At 44.9% G+C, this 25,386-nt stretch overlaps 1 protein-coding gene across 1 annotated transcript in view; it reads left to right on the top strand.

Annotated features, from left to right (window-relative positions):
* The window catches only part of LOC121001341 (carbonic anhydrase 13-like), a 68,190-nt gene that overhangs the window by 29,633 nt on the left and 13,171 nt on the right, over positions 1-25,386 (top strand). The window lies entirely within an intron of this gene.

Raw genomic sequence — 25,386 nt, 5'->3', positions numbered from 1 at the left:
TAGAAAATTGCGAATTTTTTAAATTTTTGGGTAAATTTTGGATTTTTTCATAAATAAAGGTGAAATATTTTGACTCAAATTTATGACTATCATGAAGTACAATGTGTCACGAGAAAACAATCTCTGAATGACTTGGATAAATAAAGGCGTTCCAAAGTTATTACCACATAAAGTGAGATATGTCAGTTTTGCAAAATTTGGCCTGGTCAGGAAGGGGGCAAAGGGCCCAGATGGGAAGTGGTTAAAGAGCACACCAAATGATTGAAATAACTTCTTTATTAACTTCAACTTTTCTTCATATAACACTGCCGCCTCCGTAGCAGATAGTCCATGTACAAAACACGTGTTGAATAAAGTATCACAAAATGGCGGTATGCATAAGATGGTAGTTCAACTGTTCAATCTTGTCATTCAACATAAAATGGTGGGTATATTTCTCTCTTGAGTATCTGTACCCTCACTTTAAGTTATTTAAGCACTTAATGATCTCTCTGAGAGCTATATCTGAGGTTAACCAATAGTTCACTTGCTCTACTTGGTTTGCAGTTTGCTCTATACAATTGCTTATGATCTGGTATGAGTAGTTCGCATTTGTATGCAATTTGTTTGGATTGTATGATTGTATGGCTCAGTAGTTCATTTGAATGGTGGAACTGTAAGTAAACATAAATAACTGGTTCAGTATACAGTTCTAATCACAATAGTAACACTAGGAACGTGATATAACTGTTCTAAATACCTATTTTGGCCTCTCTGCTTCCATAAAACACAGCTCTTAGTGGAGTGTGTGTCTGTTCAGCGTCTCTCCTCTGGTGAAATGATTCCAGCAGCTCCTGCTAGAGGAATTTCCCACACAAGCTGTGTGTGAGGCTGGCTGTAATTGGTCAAAACTCCTGGGCTGTGTGAGGCTGGCTAGGATTGGTCAAGACTCTTGCCCAGCAACAACAGTATAACTCTCTGCTTTCTGTTGTTTCTGCAGTGTCATTGAGCTTACCTTACATCCATATAATGAATCTTAAAGGCATATTATCTTTTCTGCTTCTGTGAACACAATATACACTCACCTAAAGAATTATTAGGAACACCTGTTCTATTTCTCATTAATGCAATTATCTAGTCAACCAATCACATGGCAGTTGTTTCAATGCATTTAGGGGTGTGGTCCTGGTCAAGACAATCTCCTGAACTCCAAACTGAATGTCAGAATGGGAAAGAAAGGTGATTTAAGCAATTTTGAGCGTGGCATGGTTGTTGGTGCCAGACGGCCCGGTCTGAGTATTTCACAATCTGCTCAGTTACTGGGATTTTCACGCACAACCATTTCTAGGGTTTACAAAGAATGGTGTGAAAAGGGAAAAACATCCAGTATGCGGCAGTCCTGTGGGCGAAAATGCCTTGTGGATGCTAGAGGTCAGAGGAGAATGGGCCGACTGATTCAAGCTGATAGAAGAGCAACGTTGACTGAAATAACCATTCGTTACAACTGAGGTATGCAGCAAAGCATTTGTGAAGCCACAACACGCACAACCTTGAGGCGGATGGGCTACAACAGCAGAAGACCCCACCGGGTACCACTCATCTCCACTACAAATAGGAAAAAGAGGCTACAATTTGAACGAGCTCACCAAAATTGGACTGTTGAAGACTGGAAAAATGTTGCCTGGTCTGATGAGTCTCGATTTCTGTTGAGACATTCAAATGGTAGAGTCCGAATTTGGCGTAAACAGAATGAGAACATGTATCCATCCTCTGATGGCTACTTCCAGCAGGATAATGCACCATGTCACTAAGCTCGAATCATTTCAAATTGGTTTCTTGAACATGACAATGAGTTCACTGTACTAAAATGGCCCCCACAGTCACCAGATCTCAACCCAATAGAGCATCTTTGGGATGTGGTGGAACGGGAGCTTCGTGCCCTGGATGTGCATCCCTCAAATCTCCATCAACTGCAAGATGCTATCCTATCAATATGGGCCAACATTTCTAAAGAATGCTATCAGCACCTTGTTGAATCAATGCCACGTAGAATTAAGGCAGTTCTGAAGGCAAAAGGGGGTCCAACACCGTATTAGTATGGTGTTCCTAATAATTCTTTAGGTGAGTGTATAGTCCTGATCAAAAGTTTAAGACCACTTGAAAAATGGCAAAAAATCATATTTAGCATGGCTGGATCTTAACAAGGTTCCAAGTAGAGCTTCAACATGCAACAAGAAGAAATGGCAGTGAGACAAAAAAATTTTGGAGCATTTAATTTAATGAAAACAACGAGTAAACTGAAACAGGCTGTTTTTCAGCTGATCAAAAGTTTAGGACCACACCTCCAAAAAAAAACTAACCCCCCCCCCCAAAACAGAAATCCAACTTCCAAACATGAACTCAATAAGTAGTAGCTCCGCCGTTATTGTTTATCACTTCAAAAATTCGTTTTGGCATGCTTGATGCAAGCGTTTCCATGAGGTGAGTGGGAACATTTCTCCAAGTGGTGAAGACGGCCGCACGAAGGCCATCTACTGTCTGGAACTGTTGTCCATTTTTGTAAACTTCCCTTGCCATCCATCCCCAAAGGTTCTCAATTGGATTTAGATCAGAGGAACACGCAGGATGGGCCAAAAGAGTGATGTTATTCTCCTGGAAGAAGTCCATTGTCCTGCGGGCATTGTGTACTGTAGCGTTGTCCTGTTGAAAAACCCAGTCGTTACCACACAGACGAGGGCCCTCAGTCATGAGGAATGCTCTCTGCAACACCTGGACATAGCCAGCGGCCGTTTGACGCCCCTGCACTTCCTGAAGCTCCATTATTCCACTGAAGGAAAAAGCACCCCAGACCATTATGGCGCCCCCTCCACTGTGGCGCGTAGAAAACATCTCAGGTGGGATCTGCTTGTCATGCCAGTAACTTTGGAAACCATCAGGACCATCAAGGTTACATTTTATCAGAGAATAAAACTTTCTTCCACCTTTGAATGTCCCATGAGCAGTTCTGTTGCGTTCAAGGAGACGAGGTCTTTGAAGACGTTTTTTGTTTTTAAAGCCCTTCAGTCTCAGATGCCGTCTGATGGTTATGGGGCTGCAGTCAGCACCAGTAAGGGCCTTAATTTGGGTCGAGGATCGTCCAGTGTCTTGATGGACAGCCAATTGGATCCTCCGGCTCAGTGCTGAGGACATTTTTTCGGGTCTTCCACTTGACTTTTTTGTTCCATAACCCTCAGGATCATTTACGAAATTCCAAATGACTGTCTTACTGCGTCCCACCTCAGCAGCGATGGCGCGCTGTGAGAGACCCTGCTTATGCAGTTCAACAACCCGACCACGTTCAAAAAGGGAGAGTTTTTTTGCCTTTGCCATCACAACTTGTGACTACCTGACAGAAAATGACAATGAATCCACATCTTTGCACATATTTGGCCTTTTAAAGGCATGTGGTCCTAAAATTTGGATCAGCTAAAAAAAAAAAACTGCCTGTTTCAGTTTATTTGTTGTTTTTATTAAATTGATTGCTCAAAAAATGTTTTGTCTCACTCCCATTTCTTCTTGTTGCATGTTGAAGCTCTACTTGGAACCTTGTTAAGATCCAGCCATGCTAAATATGATTTTTTGCCATTTTTCAAGTGGTCTTAAACTTTTGATCAGGACTGTATATAACAGTTATATGGCATCCAAAAATGAAGTCACTGTAAATAACTCTGCTTTTGTCTTTAACACACAAACTTATTAACTGTATTAAGGTTATTGGCAGGTTTAACTGTATAAACTAGAGGTGGGACGAATCCAGTTTTTTTAAAATCCGAATCCGAAAAGGTTCTCGAATATATCGAATCTTTCGAATCTCGAATCCTACGAATCCTGTACATAATTGTGTGAACGGTGTAAGAAACAAAGTCAGACCGCGTCAGTTTGTCTGAACCTCTACCTCCACCTCCCAGTCACGGTCGCACCCTTTATGACCGCGATCATTACGCCCCTGCTCCTATCACTACAGAACATACAGGGTAATACAGCGCCACATACCTCTTACATCCAGTGACGTCTCCTTTGATGTAGATGTTCTCTTTCCTCATCTTCTCCTTTCAGACCTTCAGACCAGACCACCATTTTTCTGCCATTTTTCGTCTCTGCAGTTTGACAAAAAAAAAATCTTAGTTTACTACTTTTCCATCATCCTCCCATCTTCTGGACAAATCATCCTAACACCCCCAATACTGTTCCACTGTGCTCCCCAATACTATACTGCAGAAACAGATAATACCCCTGATAATACTAGTACCACACAGAGCCCCCCCATATAAAATACCCCTTCTTTGTGGCCTCAGTAGATGCCCTTATAGTGCCCCCCAATAATGTGCCAATAAGAAGTGGCCCCACAGTGCCACCCAATAATGTACCAGTAAGTGTCCCCATAGATGCCCCCCTAATCATGTGCCAGTATCAAATGCCTCTCTCCTCCCCCCATGTGCCGGTATGATAGTGCCATCTCCCCCCCAATGTGCCAGTATTATAGTGCCATCTCCCCCCCATAATGTGCCAGTATCATAGTGCCATCTCCCCATAATGTGCCAGTATTATAGTGCCACCTCCCCCCATAATGTGCCAGTATCATAGTGCCATCTCCCCCCATAATGTTCCAGTATCATAGTGCCATCTCCACTCATAATGTGCCAGTATCATAGTGCCTCCCCCCAATGTGCCAGTAGTATCAGTGCCATCTCCCCCATAATGTGCCAGTGTCATAGTGCCTCCCCCCCAATGTGCCAGTAGTATCATAGTGCCATCTCCCCCCCTAATGTGCCAGTATCATAGTGCCTCCCCCCCCCCAATGTGCCAGTAGTATCATAGTGCCTCTCACCTCTCCCCCTCGCCAATGTGCCAGTAACAGATTAAAAAAAACAAACACTTTTACTCAGGGCTTTTTTTCTCACAGAAAAGGTGGTGGAACTCACCCCCCTCCCCTGGCCACGCCCCTACCCACCCCTAGGACCGCACCCTAAAACCGCCCCTTTAGAGAACAGGGATGCAAGTAAAATTTGGGGGGCTATAAAAGTCCATTCCAGCAAAGAAACCCCCCAGATGGGGATGGCACTGTTAATGGGGGATCTGGGGATGGCACTGTTAATGGGGGATCTGGGGATGGCACTGTTATGGGGTGGAGGATCTGTGGATGGCACTGTTATGGGGGATCTGTGGATGGCATCCACAGATCCCCCATCCTATAACAGTGACATCCACAGACCCCCCCATCCTATAACAGTGCCATCCACAGACCTCCCCCACCCCATAACAGTGCCATCCACAGACCTCCCCCACCCCATAACAGTGCCATCCACAGATCTCCCCCACCCCATAACAGTGCCATCCACAGACCCCCCCACCCCTTAACAGTGTGATCCACAGACCCCTCATTGCCGCTCCAGTACAGTTATAAAATGTGTAATTCAATTAATAATGATTCATGCTGCCCCCTCTGTAGTATAACATTCAATATATCCTACTCACAGGGCTACTGTTATATCGTAATGCAGGCCGGCTGGGCAGACGAGCGGCAGCGTGACTAACTGACGTCACGTGCCTGCGCCGCCTGCTTCATTCATTAAGTAGGCCGGGCAGGCACGTGACATCAGTCAGTCACTCTGCCGCTCGTCTGCCCGGCCGGCCTGCATTATGATATAACAGTAGCCCTGTGAGTAGGATATATTGAATGTTATACTACAGAGGGGGCAACATGAATCATTATTAATTGAATTACACATTTTATAACTGTACTGGAGCGGCGGGGCCGGAGCACTGGGAATGCACCGGCCCCCAGCTCCTCCTCCCAGTCCCTCCCCGCTGATACATCGCAGCCTATCAGAGAAACAGTGAAAGGAAACGCCTTTCCCCTGTTGCAGCAACTAAGCGCTCATCTTCTAGAGTGCCCTGCCGCCGCCACCACCAGTCTGGGCACCACCGGGATTCGTCGGATTCGTATCCGGTAAATTACGTCGGGATTCGAGTCCACGAATCCAGCAAGATTCGAGGGATTCGTGGATTCGACGAATCCCCCATCCCATCTCTAGTATAAACATATAAGCTATATTAGCAACCTAGGACAGGTCTTAGCTGGCCAGCTACAGGGCATATATACTAGTATATGTAGTAGAACATGTATTACTATATATGCAGGATATCTACTATATATATATATATACTGTATATATAGTAGATCTCCTTTGTATAGTGCATATATAGTGGTATATGTGCAGGAGATATACAATATATAGGTATATACTATATATGTACTATATGCAGGATATCTACTATATATTGTATATATATATATATAAGATCGCATTCATATAGTGCATATACAGTGGTATATCTGCAGGAGATCTACTATATAAACACTATATATGCACTATATGAGATATTTACCATATATACAGTATATACACTCACCTAAAGAATTATTAGGAACACCTGTTCTATTTCTCATTAATGCAATTATCTAGTCAACCAATCACATGGCAGTTGCTTCAATGCATTTAGGGGTGTGGTCCTGGTCAAGACAATCTCCTGAACTCCAAACTGAATGTCAGAATGGGAAAGAAAGGTGATTTAAGCAATTTTGAGCGTGGCATGGTTGTTGGTGCCAGACGGGCCGGTCTGAGTATTTCACAATCTGCTCAGTTACTGGGATTTTCACGCACAACCATTTCTAGGGTTTACAAAGAATGGTGTGAAAAGGGAAAAACATCCAGTATGCGGCAGTCCTGTGGGCGAAAATGCCTTGTGGATGCTAGAGGTCAGAGGAGAATGGGCCGACTGATTCAAGCTGATAGAAGAGCAACGTTGACTGAAATAACCACTCGTTACAACCGAGGTATGCAGCAAAGCATTTGTGAAGCCACAACACGCACAACCTTGAGGCGGATGGGCTGCAACAGCAGAAGACCCCACCGGGTTCCACTCATCTCCACTACAAATAGGAAAAAGAGGCTACAATTTGCACGAGCTCACCAAAATTGGACTGTTGAAGACTGGAAAAATGTTGCCTGGTCTGATGAGTCTCGATTTCTGTTGAGACATTCAAATGGTAGAGTCCGAATTTGGCGTAAACAGAATGAGAACATGTATCCATCCTCTGATGGCTACTTCCAGCAGGATAATGCACCATGTCACTAAGCTCGAATCATTTCAAATTGGTTTCTTGAACATGACAATGAGTTCACTGTACTAAAATGGCCCCCACAGTCACCAGATCTCAACCCAATAGAGCATCTTTGGGATGTGGTGGAACGGGAGCTTCGTGCCCTGGATGTGCATCCCTCAAATCTCCATCAACTGCAAGATGCTATCCTATCAATATGGGCCAACATTTCTAAAGAATGCTATCAGCACCTTGTTGAATCGATGCCACGTAGAATTAAGGCAGTTCTGAAGGCAAAAGGGGGTCCAACACCGTATTAGTATGGTGTTCCTAATAATTCTTTAGTTGAGTGTACAGTCGTGGCCAAAAGTTTTGAGAATTACATAAATATTGGAAATTGGAAAAGTTGCTGCTTAAGTTTTTATAATAGCAATTTGCATATACTCCAGAATGTTATGAAGAGTGATCAGATGAATTGCATAGTCCTTCTTTGCCATGAAAATTAACTTAATCCCAAAAAAAACCTTTCCACTGCATTTCATTGCTGTCATTAAAGGGCTGCTGGGGAAGACTCTTGCCTTTTTTGTCGGAGAGTCCCTCCATAATTTTATCTAACTCGGATCCAAACAGCCTGTCCAGCTCGAAGGGGAGCCCACATAAATTAAACTTGGACGCGTTGTCCGCATTCCAAGGCTTCAGCCATAGTGGCCTACGGGCGGCTGAGACCAGGGCCATTGTTTTGGCTGCCAGCTTCAACTGCATCTGAGCGGAATCGCACAGAAAATCCATGGCCAGCTTGACTGATTTGAACGCGGTCAAGATGTCATCCCGGGAAACGGTCTGGTCCACGTCCGTCTGAATTTGGTTCAGCCTGGAGCGTAGGAAGGAGGCAACTTCAGTGGCCGCAATGGATCTAGAGGCGGAGGCAGCGGCCGCCGCGTAACCCCTTCTTAGGGTGCACTCTGCCCTCCGATCAAGAGGGTCCTGCAGACTAGACCCATCGTCTGCAGGGACCAGAGTGCGCCTGGACAACTTGGCTATCGCCATGTCCACCTTGGGAATGGAACCCCACAATTCCATCAAGGGTTTGGCCATCGGATACATAAGTTTAAACTTCCTGGTGAGGACTGGACCTTTCTCAGGCTTTCTCCACTCTGTGCGCATCACAGAGAGAAGGGTCTCATCCGCCCTAAAGACACGCTGTGACACGCTGTGTGCGACAACTTTCACACCTGGAGTAAGGGCAGTTGTCGTCCAAGGGTGTGTTACAGTCGTAACAGGCCAAGTGCTTTCTCTTGGCCCCAGACTTCTGCTGTTGATCCGAATCCCTAGGGGAAGCCATCACTGTAACAGAAAAAGACAGGTCATAAATCCAACAAAAAACACACAGAGGTGCAAGAGACCATATGGGACGCCCACCAGCACTTGAAGAAAATAGAGCTGGAAAGAATACACAATAGCAAATGAGAATATGCCAAGCGCAGGGGACTCTGGAGCTAGCTTGTCAAAGCAACGCAACCAGAGACTGAATGACAGGCTCTGGGAGTTTAAGAAGGGGAAGCTCCGCCCCTGGGTGGGGTTTCCACTGAGCCTGAGCCCAGAATTCTGACACTCTAATGGAGCCTTATTATAGGCTCAAAACCTTCCCCCCACATCTCTTTAACAATCCTGACTGTGCAGGATGACCCTGAAAGAAAAACAGCCGTGCGGTGAGTGAGAAAAAACCACCGCCGCTGGAGAAACGAGAGACTGTGGAGAATGGAACCAAATGTACCACTTAACACTTAGCAGCTAGGAATAATGACATGACAACCTTCTTTTGTTGGGTGAGTGTCGGTCACAGCTTTATTACTTATCTCTTTATCAAACCAACTTTTATTTATATCTCAAACCAACATCCACAAATTTGGAGTCTCCAGAAGCGGTATGCCCCACAGACTCCCTCTGTGGGCAAGTCCGCCTTCTTCTCCATTCTGCTTTGATCACCGACCTCCGCTGTGACTTAATATCATACCTGAAATTGAAACATCAACACTTAAAAAATTGAACCAAAAACAGGGCGGGCGGGTGGGGAGCTGTCTGCTGGTGCCGAAGAGGAAGAGGCAGAGCCCTGCCTCAACCCCTATTTAACCCTGCGTGGCGCCTACCATTCCCAGCTACCAATCAGGGGGAAGGGGAGGATGAACTGGAACACTCAGGGATATGACAAACGAACAACCACTTCTGGGGGGGGGCTACCCCCGTATCATACTAAAATTCCATGACCCGGGCTGCTAGCTGCTGGAAACCTTAACCCCTTAGTATCCGTCTCCCCAGTCTATGCCGCCTTCACTTAACCCCTCGGCGCCATCAAAAACCGGAAGTGACGTTGCGCACATGCGCGTCACTTCCGGAAGATGCCGATACCAGCGCGGCCTAGAACAGAAGGGCACCGCTGCGCCTCCGAAAACCAGCCTCGGAGGAAGAGGGGGGAGGGAGCACCTCCCCCCGAGGTACAACTGTACAATATAGCGCAATAAGCTAGAAAAAAAGACAAAAGGGGCAATCTCTTGGAAAAAACGAGAGCTCCCTTCCATGCACACTTCAGCTCCCCAAAAGGGAAGCCTCACGCCAGTCCACCTGTCCAAAGGACAGAAAAAAACACGGTGGGCTGGGGGGCGATCTCCCTTTCAGGGAGCTGAAGATCGCTTATTGGTTCTTGGGCTCATTAAAAATTCCGCCGGTCCTACCAGTCCACAGGGGGCAGTTAACCCCATCTGTGCTGCTGGTAGGACGTAAGGGAACAATGCATTTTCCAGCACGATGGAGCACCGTGCCATAAGGCAAAAGTGATAACTAAGTGGCTCGGGGACCAAAACGTTGACATTTTGGGTCCATGGCCTGGAAATTCCCCAGATCTTAATCCCATTCTTGTGGTCAATCCTCAAGAGTTGGGTGGACAAACAAAAACCCACTAATTCTGACAAACTCCAAGAAGTGATTATGAAAGAATGGGTTGCTATCAGTCAGGAATTGGCCCAGAAGTTGATTGAGAGCATGCCCAGTCGAATTGCAGAGGTACTGAAAAAGAAGGGCCAACACTGCAAATACTGACTCTTTGCATAAATGTCATGTAATTGTTGATAAAAGCCTTTGAAACGTATAAAGTGCGTGTAATTATATTTCACTACATCACAGAAACAACTGAAACAAAGATCTAAAAGCAGTTTAGCAGCAAACTTTGTGAAAACTAATATTTGTGTCATTCTCAAAACTTTTGGCCACGACTGTATATTAAAAATCCTGCATATCGGACATGTATAGTAGTATACATGTGCAGGAGATCTATGGGTTCTTTGTCTGATCACTATAATACAGGAGGAGCAGATTCTGGTTTATTATTTGTGTCTGGTCTCCATAATACGGGCCGGTGTGCAGTGATGAGAAGTAAGGCACTGAATTCCTTTGGGGCACACTCTGGTGTCGAGGGATCTCCTGCCAGATGTTGGTAAAGGTGCACTTGATGGCATAGGGTTTAAGGTGCATAGGAGGCAAGGTGCCTGATGTTGTGACTCGCCTCCAGCACCTTTATGTGCAAATGGGGTGGTAAAATAAAGAGGAGTCAGTTTGAATAAATAAATGGAACATTTACTGAGAATCACTTTCCTTGAGGTAGAAGTACAGATTATTGCAATCCAAAGCAGTATTTGTAATCTATTCAAAGGACATCATAAATTAGTTTATCTGTAATCCTAATAACAGGCTCTTGGTGAGGTATTGAATCTGGTAACACTCAGGCTATTATAACTTCTGGAGGACTGTCTATCTTCCAGATGTGGAGTATACATCAATAAACTTCTCTGTTTCACACGGCCGGTACATAGATCTTGCCTTCCTGGCTTACTCACAATTTCCAATACTACGTCCACACTGCTCATAGAGGAATGAGGCTGTAGACTGTGAACAGGCATCTGACTAACTCCTGTCTCACATTGGGTCCTAATGGAGTTCATAGGCTGAGGTAACACTCTCGTCTCTACTAGTCTCTCCTTATACTCCTCAACACTCTGGGTTTCTGTTATTCCTCTCTTGAGGCCTACCCTTGGTCTGCGCACAACTCAGAGGGGTAGCTACTTGTCAGCTTACTTGGCTTCTGAAGGTTTCGGTGAGTCCAGCCGTAGCTTTGTTTATCCAGCTCCCTGGTCTGACTCTGTGGTCTGGCTAAGACGTCTTACTTTTGTGTCTGACTTGGGATTAGCTTTCTTGGCTACAGACTAAACTTCCCCTGGCTATACTCCAGCGTTCTGGTCTAGACTGACCTTGCTCTTACTGAGCTAAACTCCACTCCTTTGCACTTCCTGCAACCTGTTCTATATATAGATCCTTTGCACCAGCACCACCTAGGGGTGACAGGGGGTGTCTACATGCAAGGTGTAAACAACCTGTTAGAAGGAATTACAGCAATATACATACATGCATATTATCAAATGACATTCTGCAAATATCCTTATATATACAGTGCCCCACTACTATTATGGAGTGGGACACTGCACAATGATGGTGGTTAAATGAATTCTTTTTCTCTCTAAAGGACACTTTGCAGTCTCAGCAGAATCACAGGTTCTGGTTAAGTCATTCTACAGTTCCTGGATTGAAGGGTGCAGAAACTTTAGATAGCATAGTCCATCCATCTTAAAGTGTGGTGAATGCTTTAGCAATAGTCCCTTCCACACCAGCAAATCCTTTCTGCCATAAACAAGCAAAATACCCAGCTCTCTGACTCCAGTGCACGGCCTTGTGAGTTCTAGACCTTCTCAGATGTCTGGCCTCTTTCTCTAAGGTATCCTTTTGTAGTTTGGCTGCTTTCTGGGCAGTTGTAAGGTCAGAAATTAAGGTTTTCTTAACTTGGGCCTAGTTAGCAGGAGGTTGAACAGACACGTCTTCTCTCCAGGCTGCTTTAGACTAGTTTCTCTCAACACTAACTAGTAAGATGGCGGACCAGGTCCATCTCCTGGCAACCTAGCACAATCTGCCAAGATGTTAACCATATGTTGTCCATACTGTGCTATTAAGTGAATGTACATTACAAATCACAATATTTAGAGGGGTATTCTGGTTATAGAAATTGTCTCCTATCCACAGGATAGAGAATAACTATCAGATCACTTCCAATTGTAGGACCCTCACTGATCATGATCCTGTGGATAGGCGATAAGTTTCTATAACCGGAATACCCCTTTAACTCAAAAAATATTTCATTAACTCTGTTAATGGTAATTAACCCTTTGCAATAGTCCTTCTGGGGTACAAACCGGATTCCAAAAAAGTTGGGACACTATACAAATCGTGAATAAAAACTGAATGCAATGATGTGGAGGTGCCAACTTCTAATATTTTATTCAGAATAGAACATAAATCATGGAACAAAAGTTTAAACTGAGAAAATGTACCATTTTAAGGGAAAAACATGTTGAATCAGAATTTCATGGTGTCAACAAATCCCCAAAAAGTTGGGACAAGGCCATTTTCACCACTGTGTGGCATCTCCCCTTCTTCTTACAACACTCAACAGACGTCTGGGGACCGAGGAGACCAGTTTCTCAAGTTTAGAAATAGGAATGCTCTCCCATTCTTGTCTAATACAGGCCTCTAACTGTTCAATCGTCTTGGGCCTTCTTTGTTGCACCTTCTTCTTTATGATGCGCCAAATGTTCTCAATAGGTGAAAGATCTGGACTGCAGACTGGCCATTTCAGTACCCGGATCCTTCTCCTACGCAGCCATGATGTTGTGATTGATGCAGAATGTGGTCTGGCATTATCTTGTTGAAAAATGCAGGGTCTTTCCTGAAAGAGATGATGTCTGGATGGGAGCATATGTTGTTCTAGAACCTGAATATATTTTTCTGCATTGATGGTGCCTTTCCAGACATGCAAGCTGCCCATGCCACACGCACTCATGCAACCCCATACCATTAGAGATGCAGGCTTCTGAACTGAGCGTTGATAACAACTTGGGTTGTCCTTGTCCTCTTTGGTCCGGATGACATGGCGTCCCAGATTTCCAAAAAGAACTTTGAATCGTGACTCGTCTGACCACAGAACAGTCTTCCATTTTGCCACACTCCATTTTAAATGATCCCTGGCCCAGTGAAAACGCCTGAGCTTGTGGATCTTGCTTAGAAATGGCTTCTTCTTTGCACTGTAGAGTTTCAGCTGGCAACGGCGGATGGCACAGTGGATTGTGTTCACTGACAATGGTTTCTGGAAGTATTCCTGAGCCCATTCTGTGATTTCCTTTACAGTAGCATTCCTGTTTGTGGTGCAGTGTCGTTTAAGGGCCCGGAGATCACGGGCATCCAGTATGGTTTTACGGCCTTGACCCTTACGCACAGAGATTGTTCCAGATTCTCTGAATCTTCGGATGATGTTATGCACAGTTGATGATGATAGATGCAAAGTCTTTGCAATTTTTCGCTGGGTAACACCTTTCTGATATTGCTCCACTATCTTTCTGCGCAACATTGTGGGAATTGGTGATCCTCTACCCATCTTGGCTTCTGAGAGACACTGCCACTCTGAGAAGCTCTTTTTATACCCAATCATGTTGCCAATTGACCTAATTAGTGTTAATTGGTCTTCCAGCTCTTCGTTATGCTCAAATTTACTTTTTCCAGCCTCTTATTGCTACTTGTCCCAACTTTTTGGGGATTTGTTGACACCGTGAAAATTGGAATACACGTATTTTTCCTTTAAAATGATACATTTACTCGGATTAAACATTTGATCTGTCATCTACGTTCTATTACAAATAAAATATTGACATTTGCCATCTCCACATCATTGCATTCAGTTTTTATTCACAATTTGTTTAGTGTCCCAACTTTTTTGGAATCCGGTTTGTAGTTCTCGTTTTGTCCTACCTGCCAGGGTGGCACTAGAGAGCAAGAATATTATTTGTGAGATTTTTTTAGATAGTGGAGCAGCTGTCAATCTCATTGATAATCAATTTGCTATAACACATGGTTTCCAGGTATGCACTTTGGGAAAGGACATACCTGTTTTTGCTATTGATTCCGCTCAACTTTCTCAAAAATCGTTAAAGGGCATAGTTCACAATATCCGTTTGATTGTGGGTGATGCTCATGTTGAGGATGTGTCATGTTTCGTCCTAGGCGGTTTACCTACTCCTCTAGTGTTGGGGCTACCCTGTCTCACTAAACATAACCCCACCATTGATTGGCAAGCGAGGCAAATAAATAGTTGGAGCGACTTTTTCAGAAAGAATTGCATCTCGACGTCTCTTTCAGAGGTTTCAACTAAGACTGTACCATCTTTTCTTTCTGAATTTTCGGATGTGTTTTCTGAGAGTGGTGTTCCGGAGCTGCCCCCTCACCGGGAGTACGATTGCCCTATTAATCTCATCCCAGGCGCCAAGCTGCCTAAATCTCGTTTATACAATCTCTCCCAACCTGAAAGGGTCGCTATGCGTTCTTATATCTCTGAGAGCCTGAGAAAGGGACACATACGACCCTCGAAGTCACCTGTTGCCGCTGGTTTCTTTTTTGTTAAGAAAAAAGATGGTTCTTTAAGACCATGTCTGGATTTCAGGGAGCTGAACAGTATCACAATTCATGACCCTTTTCCGCTTCCTCTGATCCCGGACCTGTTTAACCAGATTGTTGGGGCTAAAGTTTTTTCCAAGTTGGATTTAAGAGGGGCATACAACCTGGTCAGGGTCAGAGAAGGGGACGAATGGAAGACGGCCTTCAATACCCCTGAGGGCCATTTTGAGAATTTGGTTATGCCTTTTGGTTTGATGAATGCTCCAGCCGTCTTCCAACATTTTGTGAACAGCATTTTTATCATTTAATGGGGAAATTTGTACTGGTATATCTAGATGACATTTTGATTTTTTTCTCCTGATTTCAAAACTCATAGGGACCATCTACATCAGGTCTTGCTCATTCTGCGGGAGAATAAATTGTACGGTAAACTGGAGAAATGTGTGTTTGCGGTTCCAGAAATTAAATTTCTGGGTTTTCTTCTCTCCGCTTCTGGTTTTCGCATGGACCCGAGAAGGTCCGCGCTGTGCTTGATTGGGAGCTTCCTGAGAATCAGAAGGCGCTGATGCGCTTTTTAGGTTTTGCCAATTATTACAGGAAGTTCATTTTGAATTATTCCTCTGTTGTTAAGCCACTGACTGATATGACTAGAAAGGGGGTAGATTTTTCCTCCTGGTCGGTAGAGGCGCGTAAGGCCTTTTCTAGTATCAAAGAGAGTTTTGCTTCCGCTCCCATCTTGGTATAACCTGATATCTCTCTACCCTTCATTGTTGAGGTGGACGCTTCTGAGGTGGGTGTGGGTGCGGTCTTGTCTCAGGGTCCCTCTCCTGCCAAATGGCGACCGTGTGCCTTTTTCTCGAAGAAACTCTCCTCCGCAGAGAGAAATTACGATGTGGGAGATAGGGAGTTGTTGGCCATCAAGCTAGCTTTTGAGGAATGGCGCCATTGGCTAGAGGGAGTCAGACACCCTATTACCGTGTTTACCGACCATAAGAATCTGGCCTTCTTGGAGTCAGCCAAGCGTCTGAACCCGAGACAGGCCAGATGGTCTTTGTTCTTTTCAAGGTTTAATTTTGTTGTCACGTTCCGTCCTGGGGTTAAGAATGTGAAAGTGGATGCCCTGTTACGTTGTTTTCCGGGAGTGGGGAACTTTGAAGACCCGGGTCCCATTTTGGCTGAAGGGGTGGTTGTGTCTGCTCCTTATCCTGAATTGGAGGCAGAGGTTCAGGCAGCCCAGGCAGAGGCTCCTGATCTTTGTCCTCCTGGGAGGTTGTTTGTGCCTCTCGCTTTATGACACAAGGTTTTTAAGGAGCACCACGATACTGTCCTTGCTGGGCACCCGGGGGGTAGAGCCACAGTGGATCTCATTGCTCGGAGATTCTGGTGGCCGGCTCTTCGTAAGTCGGTTGAGGGTTTTGTGGCAGCCTGCGAGACCTGCGCTCGTGCCAAAGTCCCTCATTCACGGCCATCAGGTCCTCTCCTTCCGTTACCCATTCCTTCCCGTCCTTGGACACATCTGTCCATGGATTTCATTACGGACCTGCCTCGTTCCTCAGGGAAGACTGTGATTCTGGTGGTGGTGGACCGTTTTAGCAAAATGGCGCATTTTGTTCCTTTTCCTGGGTTGCCCAATGCTAAAACGCTGGCGCAGGCATTTATTGATCACATTGTCAAATTGCATGGTATTCCTTCAGACATAGACTTTGATAGGGACACGCAGTTTGTTTCCAGATTCTGGAAGGCTTTCTGTTCTCGCTTGGGGGTTCGGTTGTCATTCTCTTCTGCTTTCCACCCGCAGTCGAATGGCCAGACAGAGCGCATCAATCATAATCTGGAGACATATCTGCGCTGTTTTGTGGCGGAGAATCAGGGGGATTGGTGTTCTTTTCTCTCCCTTGCTGAGTTTGCTTTAAATAACCGTCGTCAGGAGTCCTCTGATAAGTCACCATTTTTTGGTGCATATGAGTTTCATCCGCAGTTTGGGACATTCTCTGGAGAGGGGGCTTCTGGTTTACCTGATAAGGAGAGATTCTCCTCGTCTTTGTCATCTATTTGGCAAAAGATTCAAGATAATCTAAAGAGCATGAGTGAGAGATGTAGTGTCCCACTAGGTAAAGGTGGGCACTGCACAAAAAGGAGTTAATGTGTCTTGATTGCATTTAATGTCATGTGTACATTTTCCCTATGTTAGCTGGGTGTCAGGCCTGTCAGGGTGCAGTTTAGCCTCCCGGGCGTTAGAGGGAGCCAGAGAGCCCTGGTTATATATAGGTAGGCCCAGACAGGGGAGTGGTAGTGCATTCCAGGGGACTAGAGGAGTTACTTCGTCTGCCTGAAGCTCCTGAGGCTTGGATTAGCTCAGTTGAGTCACCCCAGTAGCAGGACAGAACCTCCTGGGAGAAACCTACAGTCATTCTCAAGCCAAGTAAGGATATTTCCAGCCAAGATAAGTAAACTAATAGGCAGAGGAACTATAAAGCAAAGCAAGGATTAATACTAGAGGAAGATATATATTTACCAAGGATTTAAGCCAGCATTTAGGCATCCGGGCCTTGGGATAGAAACCAGACAGGAGTTCTAAAGGAACAGTGTACACTATTTCTGAGGAAAGGTACAACCTGATTCTGAGTGTGTTATGGATTTACCCTCTGAGTATCGTGCATGATTAATACCTGCCATCTTGTGAAATAAGCCTGCTTGTGAAGCTTGTGATCTAAAGGACTGTATTACCATCTTAATGTACAAAGTTGGACTGTTTAAGTAAAGCAACGTTTGGTTCACTATACCACCTGTGTACCTCACTTATTCCAACTATAAATCGGTGTGCCACCGTTACAGGCACTGGCGTCACGAATACAAAAGGGACCTTGCTTCAGGCACTCAAAATACCTGTAACATCCAGGGCACCTCATCCACCATCAGGCCTGGTCCCTACATACCGAGTGTGCCCCAGAGGAACTGTGTCTACCTCTCCTTCACTGCCGCATGCCTGCCCAGGGTTCTCCAATACAGTGAGCAACCCTCGATTGCCCATAACCGTGACCTCACCATCGCAATACCCTGCAGGTCTGGCGTGCTGCAGAGATATAAGCGTGTGGCAGATAAGAGACATGTGCCTGGTCTGGACCTGAATGTTGGTGATCTGGTGTGGTTGTCTACTAAGAATATTAAATTGAAGGTTGCCTCCTGGAAGTTGGGTCCTAAGTTTATCGGGCCTTACAAAATCTTGTCTGTCATCAATCCCGTTGCCTACCGTCTTGATCTTCCTCAGACTTGGAAGATCCATGTTTTTCACAAGTCCCTATTAAAACCTTATGTCCAACCCACTGTACCGTCCTCTTTGCCTCCTCCTCCGATTGTGGTTGATGGTAATCTTGAATTTCAGGTCTCTAGGATTGTAGACTCTCGTATTGTCCGCGGTTCTCTTCAGTACCTTGTTCATTGGGAGGGTTATGGTCCTGAGGAGAGGATGTGGGTTCCAGTGGCGGACATTAAGGCCACTCGTCTTCTCAGGGCTTTCCATAGGTCCCATCCTGAGAAGGTGGGCTCTGAGTGTCCGGAGTCCACTCGTAGACGGAGGGGTACTGTCACCGCCAGATCTCTGAGGAGTTCTGACAGACGTTCTTCAGTACCTCCTGCATGATGTTCTTTTGTTTTGCTTTTGCTTTGACATCTCTTCTCCCTCTCCCAGCTGTCATCTATTAGCAGTGATTGCCTCCCTATATATCTCCTCCCATACTGCCTCACCTTGCGGTTTATACTACTTCCTAAATTGGTTTCACTGCTTGAAGTTGCTACTGCTGGTTCCTCAAGATAAGTCTATTTCTGTATTGTGTTTTCCTGTTGACTTGATTCTAGGTGACCCTGACTCCCTCCGTATTAAGTGGAGGGAGCCGGTGGTCGTGTCCCCTCACTATTATAGGGTGTTCAGGTGTCACACAGTCGAGGTACGTGGACATGCAACTTTCTATCATTGAGATCTTTGCATGGGCTGAGCAGCCAGGGAGAGCTCTAGGGCTTCAATAGGGCTTACCCTTGTGTTCCTTAGTTTGGGATCAAGTTAGTCGGATCTTTATTTGTTACTTCTTGTTTTCTGCAACACCATCCGTGACAGATTCAGGCAGTCTTGAAAGCCAAAGGTGGATTTACAAAATACTAACAAAATAATAAAAAATTTAATTTAGAATTTTAGGAGCAAAACAGTAAGGGCTGTGAGTGTGATCCTCCGCTCTGGACTTGCAGGAGCGCACAGCATTATCATGATTTATAATGCTATGTGTCTCTGCATGACCTTTTTTCTACAGAATCATAATGACATAAAGCTGTTAGTATGATTGTGTAGAATTAAGGTCAAGCAGAGACACATAGCATTATAAATCATGATAATGCCGTGCGCTCCTGCAAGTCCAGAGCGGAGGATCACACTCACACACGGAGCGTGATTCCTGCAATGGACTCGCTCGAGTGAAACAGCCCTAACAATGCAGTTACATAACATAACTAATCATATGCTAAATAGTCGCAAGTCCAATTTATGTATGAGATAACCGAGATGATTGTCTATAAAATGATGGTAGTCTCGCGTTCAAAGCTGTAGTGGATGGTGAGATATTGGGCCTGAAAGTCAAAAGTTCAAAACATTGTTACCCTTTTGCACGTAAGTGTACAAGTGGTCTACACTCGAAATGCGTAAGTGCTGTGTCTCCTATGTATCTTCAGTAAAGCTGGAACAAGTTTTTACCAGTCCTTAGGCGTGCTGGATCTATTGCTTATATCTATGAAATGAAAAAAAATGAACAAATTTTACAATAAAATTGTAATGTTGTTTCTGGAGCTCCTTTTTTATATGGTAACAAAGAACAATCAAACTTGGTCTTATTCTGAAGCCAGATTCCTTCTATCCTCTTCACACGGTAGGTTATCATGAAGCAGGGACGGATGGATGTTCTGCAGGCTCAGACTACAAGGGTTTGTTTGTTGTCTGTTACCAGGGGTCAAGTCCTGGGAAAAAAAGTGTGGGAACTCACCCAAGATCCACTGCCACCGCCCCCCCCCCCCCCCCCAAGAAAATTCTGTCATTATTCCCTTTTATTACAGAAGTTGTGTCCTTAATTACATATTGTTTGTGATTCTGTTTGCCACTCTTTAGTGACTGTCTTTTTAACCCCTTAAGGACTGAGCCAAATGTACACATTGTGATCAAAACAAAACGTAAAGAAAAAACTGGAATTTGCGCTATATGTCTGTTCAGGCGTAATTCGTCTCTTTCATATTATAAGCTCCCCTTATATATAATTTACTTACAGTTCTGAAAACTCAGGGGTGCTGGCTGGCTGGCTTGGCCTCAGGGGTGCTGACAGGCTTGGCCTCAGGGGTGCTGGCTGGCTTAGCCTCATGGGTGCTGGCTGGCTTGGCGTCAGGGGTGCTGACAGGCTTGGCCTCAGGGGTGCTGGCTGGCTTGTCCTCAGGGGTGCTGGCAGGCTTGGCCTCAGGGGTGCTGGCAGGCTTGGCCTCAGGGGTGCTGGCTAGCTTGGCCGGGCAGAAGGAGTGTGGGAGACTGTGAGGCCTTTTTTCTCCAAGCTGCTCCGGAAAAAAATATTTTTCACTACACCTCAGGTCAGACCACCAATCAGACCCCCAATGTTAATCAGACCTTAGCTAACAGCCCCAATAAGATCCCCAATATGAATGACCCCCAATCAGACCTCAGATAAGAGCCCCATGCCTCATAGCAGCCCCCAGTAGCCTTATGGCAACCCCCAGTAGCCTCATAGCAGCCCACAGTAGCCTCTCCATCAGCCCCCAGTGCCTCTCCATCAGCCCCCAGTGCCTCTCCATCCACCCCCAGTGCCTCTCACCAGCCCCCAGTGCCTCTCCACCAGCCCCCAGTGCCTCTCCATCAGCCTCATAAAATCTAAAATAAAAAAAACACTTACCCTCTCCTGCTCCTGGACGCCGCCGCTCCTCTCCTCCTACGCGATCTGCATCCTGCTGTCGGCTGTGCTGTGAAGGCTGTGCACAGCGTGACGTCACAGAGCGCCTCAGCCCTCATGCCTGTGCGCAGCCCTGCACAGCCGACAGCCGAGGACCAGGAAGCGGTGAGTACAAAGCCTTCATTGCTTCCTGGTCTTTTTGCCCGGCGTTAAAGACGGCCCTGAAAGGGAACGGCGTTCCTGCTATGAAAAAAGTGCAGGAACGCCATTCCCACACGTTCCTGCAGGACTCGAGCCCTGTCTGTTACCATGTAAGCAGGCAGTTGTACATAGAAGCTGTAAAAACAAAACTTTAGGAAATGTTTAATCAAGACTTATTGTAAAGTTTCATTTTTAGACAGATATAGAAAAAAAAGAGATGGTTACAAAGGTGGACATAACGGACACCTTTATCCATTAGCTCACATCTGAGCTGAGTCCTTTTTTTTCCCCTGACCAGAGGGTTTCACAGAATGTTTTTGCTGGGTAAAAATGTATGCAAAGGTCAATACTACAGGACAATCTCTGCTTCTTTTTGATTGCTACCCAGCGCTATATATATATATTTTTTTAATTTTATTTATTTTTTGTCCCCTGAAGAACTAGTTGTTTTGCTGAGGAAACGCAGCATCAAAAACTTTTTTGTCAGGCAGGGTGGTAACAGGTACCAGAGAGGGATTAGCCACCGAGAGGTGGGGTCGCCCCTTTCGGGGCAGGTGCTCTGCCTGTAGGCAGGGGTAGGTTTAAGGGATTTGATAAGGACGGTCAGTCAAGTTGCTGTGTCCTACAAACCTCCTACTGATGTCCTTCAGTATCAAGATACGTGAATCATCAAACCGTGAGTAAATGGACATCTTTGGTCTCGCCCTTGAGTGTCTGTTTACCCTCTGTGCATGAATATTGGATAATTAAGGTATATCTTGATTAATTGCATACATTATAGTAGGGGCATTCTATTCCTTTTTAGATACCTTAAAGTTATATTTTAATAGGGGAGGTATTCACAGTTTTTGGTTCATTGTCAACTACTATAACTACTGCCTACCTACACAACTCACTCTCAATGCAGCGCAACTTATTTAGTTATACATTTCTATTCATGAGACAGGAGAAAATCTCGGGAACTAACGTTAATTTAATTTGTTCGCCTAGTAGAAGGAAGTCAACAGAGTTTGAGCTGGTTCCAGAAGGTCCAGCCAAAACTATTAGGCAACAGAAGACAATGAGGCACCAGTGGAAGTGGGCAAGAGATACAAGGCAAGCAACAAATGTAGAATTATGAGACATTACTTTCTTTTTTTTTTTTGTTTCTTTTTATTGCATTTCTGGTCATATACAAACGGAAAATGCAAATGTGATCGCACACTACATCCAGCACTCTGCCCTCCATGCTGGACGAGACATTGGTTTATATTTTGGCCAAAGCATAGTAAGCCACTCACCGCGTCAAGGTTGTCTCATGAGTGGTCCCTAACTCTTGTTCCTACCTGTTCATGGGCCATGACAGCCACATAAAATCCAGGAATGCAGGTCAGCATGCAAGCCAAGTACACTTTGCTTGTAACCCCGTCCGGTGCCATTACAGCTTTCATCGGATCCAGGGATGCAAGTACCAACATGCATGCTGAACCCACCATATACTTCTCCTGGAGCCAGATGGCTAATGGTAGGTTCTATACAAGCAGACTCAGTTTTATACTGACTTTAAAACCAGCCTCAAGGGACAGATTAACTGGTCAGGTGTGCAATGACTCCAAGGAGATCGCCACGCCTCCAATATATACTACAAAGAAAAAAATAAGGGGTTGGGTCAGCACAACCTGCCTGTAGGTGCACATCACTATGGCGAAATACATATACAAACGGAAAATGCAAATGTGATCGCACACTACATCCAGCACTCTGCCCTCCATGCTGGACGAGACATTGGTTTATATTTTGGCCAAAGCATAGTAAGCCACTCACCGCGTCAAGGTTGTCTCATGAGTGGTCCCTAACTCTTGTTCCTACCTGTTCATGGGCCATGACAGCCACATAAAAATCCAGGGAATGCAGGTCAGCATGCAAGCCAAGTACACTTTGCTTGTAACCCCGTCCGGTGCCATTACAGCTTTCATCGGATCCAGGGATGCAAGTACCAACATGCATGCTGAACCCACCATATACTTCTCCTGGAGCCAGATGGCTAATGGTAGGTTCTATACAAGCAGACTCAGTTTTATACTGACTTTAAAACCAGCCTCAAGGACACTGAGGAAGGGAGAGTGAATCTACCCGTAACGCGTATGGTGAAACAAGTGATGTACCTGCATTGAAAAGCCTCCGATAATACTGTATGGCCATACAGAAGAAAATCTCTACAGTAAAGGATTAACTATTCTTATCGTCGAAAGCTGCACCAAAGGAAATTGCGGAACAGAGTGGCAACTCCCGCGATCTTTGGAACTCCCGTGAAATTTAAACCAGCTTGCTGTATGGAGCGACTGAATAAGCCGGCAAATATTTAAAGCTCCATTGAAGCAATAGGGAGACAGCAGACGCTAGACGGTAAGCCAAATATCGATTTAAAGTTTTCTTCAATCCAAAGCTCATATCGACCATAAAAGGATATGCTATAAGAGACTTTTCACATTATCAGGATTCCTGTGGACACTTTATGAACATATTGCACTCCCAGTGAATACACCTACAGCATTTTCAGTGACATTCAGTTTCCCAAATTGGGATAGAGCGCTAGAAGATAATACCCCCCTCTTTCCCAAATAACGGCATATACTTGAAGTTTCTTGGTGTGATATATATTATTGAATTTATCGACACTATTGAGTCATATGAATATAGTGTTGATCATATCTACCACAATATGTGACTGTAATGTTGTATATTATTGCTACATTGTTCTTATAAATTTTATTACTTGTATTTTATGGGGATATAATAAATATTTTCTGCACATGTCAATCTGGTTGCCAAGTGTATGAGTGCTCGCTCATTATTCTATTACTACATTTGCCTTTAAGAGAGGGTGGGGTGATTCCCTCTATATGAGCTTGCAGCACCATACCTTAACTACTTGCTAGTGAGCCACCACAACCTACCACTATGTTCTGCTGAGTGGTCATAGGGTTACATTCAGGTATTCTGTTCCCCAGATCCCTGCAGTAGATTAATGGTTTCTCTATATTAACAGTTTCCTTTATGTTGGAAGTCATTAGTTTTTATTTTTTTATTAGTTGAAGGGTTTGGTCAACCATTTAAAATTTTTCATAAACTGCTCAGAATGGTGTAAAATAATTTAATAAGTGGTATTTTACTAATCCCTCACTGCTTCCATTCTGACCCTTTCCGGGTCCCTTGCTGGATCTCTGGACTTGCTGGTCCCCTATGACATGGACATGATACATTGCATCAAATCACTGGCCTCAGGAGTGACCCACTGATTGGCTGCAGCAGTCACATGTCTTTGTTGAGTGAGACCAGACAGAAAAGACCCCGCGGGGGAACCCCAGAGGCATCATAACAGGATTGGTGGGGGATCAGTAAGGTTAGTATTACTTCTTTTATTATTTTACACGATTTTGAGTGGCCATTTTAAAATCGGAAGTGTCCCGACAACCCCATTAAAGGGGTTGTGCCAAGTTTATCCACTGGATAGGAGATAACTAGCTGATCGCTGGGGGTCTAACCACTAGGATCCCTACCAATCCTGAAAAGGGGGGTTCTATTCCTCCATTCTGATGGAGTGGGAGGTCATGAATGGGCGCTGCCTCTCCATTCATTCTATACAGGAGTGCCAGAGCACATCGCTTAGCTATCTCTGACGCTTGGCACAACCCCTTTAAAGAAGACCTGTCATCTGTAATAATATTAAAGGTTATAGTTACTAGATTTCCTGAGAAGGGTCGTTTATCCAGGGAATAATTCTGCCTGATTGGAGTCGGAAAGGAACTTTTCTTCTAAAATGAGGAAAATTGGCTTCTATCCCATGATGGTTTTTGCTTCCCTCTGGATCAGCTTGCAGGACAACAGGCTGAACCGGATGTATGTGTTACAAGCCATGTTACCATGTTATCTGTCTACTTTAGTAGATGAGTCCTTCCTTACTTTGGCTATTGCTTCAACATATGTGGAATTACTAGATTTGCTTTAATCTGTCAGCCTTTGGCCTCATGCACACGACCGGTCTGTTTTTTGTGGTATGCAAATTGCAGATCCGCAAAACATGGAAGCCGCCCATGTTCCTTCCGCAATTTGCGGAACGGAACAGGCGGACCATTGTAGAATGCCTTTTCTTGTCCGCAAAGCGAAAACAAGAATAGGACATGTTATATTTTTTTTGCGGGGCCGCGGAACGGAGCAACGGATGCGGCCAGCACACGGAGTGCTGGCCGCATCTTTTGCAGCCCCATTGAAGTGAATGGGTCCGCACCCGAGCCGCAAAAACTGTAGTAGCGCAGAAGATTTTTTTTCAAAGCTGGTCATCTTGTGCCACTCATCTATTTCATCTTGTGCCAAGAGGAATGATAAGGAAAAATACATTTGTGCTTGCAATTTCCATGAAACAACAATTCTGGAGAATTTCTGGAACATTGTTTTTGCTATGTGCCATTCCTGTGTTATTCCTCCTGGAAATGTTTGAATAAGTTGGCAACTTATTGCAACCATTTCCCCTGTTAATGTGGTCTCCACACATCCTGACACTGTCCAATCCGTGTTGACAATGTAAGCCCAGATGAGAGCATGCACACATTT

The sequence above is a fragment of the Bufo bufo genome, chromosome 5 (assembly GCF_905171765.1).
Source record: "Bufo bufo chromosome 5, aBufBuf1.1, whole genome shotgun sequence".
Lineage (NCBI taxonomy): Eukaryota > Metazoa > Chordata > Amphibia > Anura > Bufonidae > Bufo > Bufo bufo.
The sequence above is the reverse complement of the archived record's forward strand: the minus strand, read 5'-3'. Positions and strand labels throughout refer to the sequence as shown.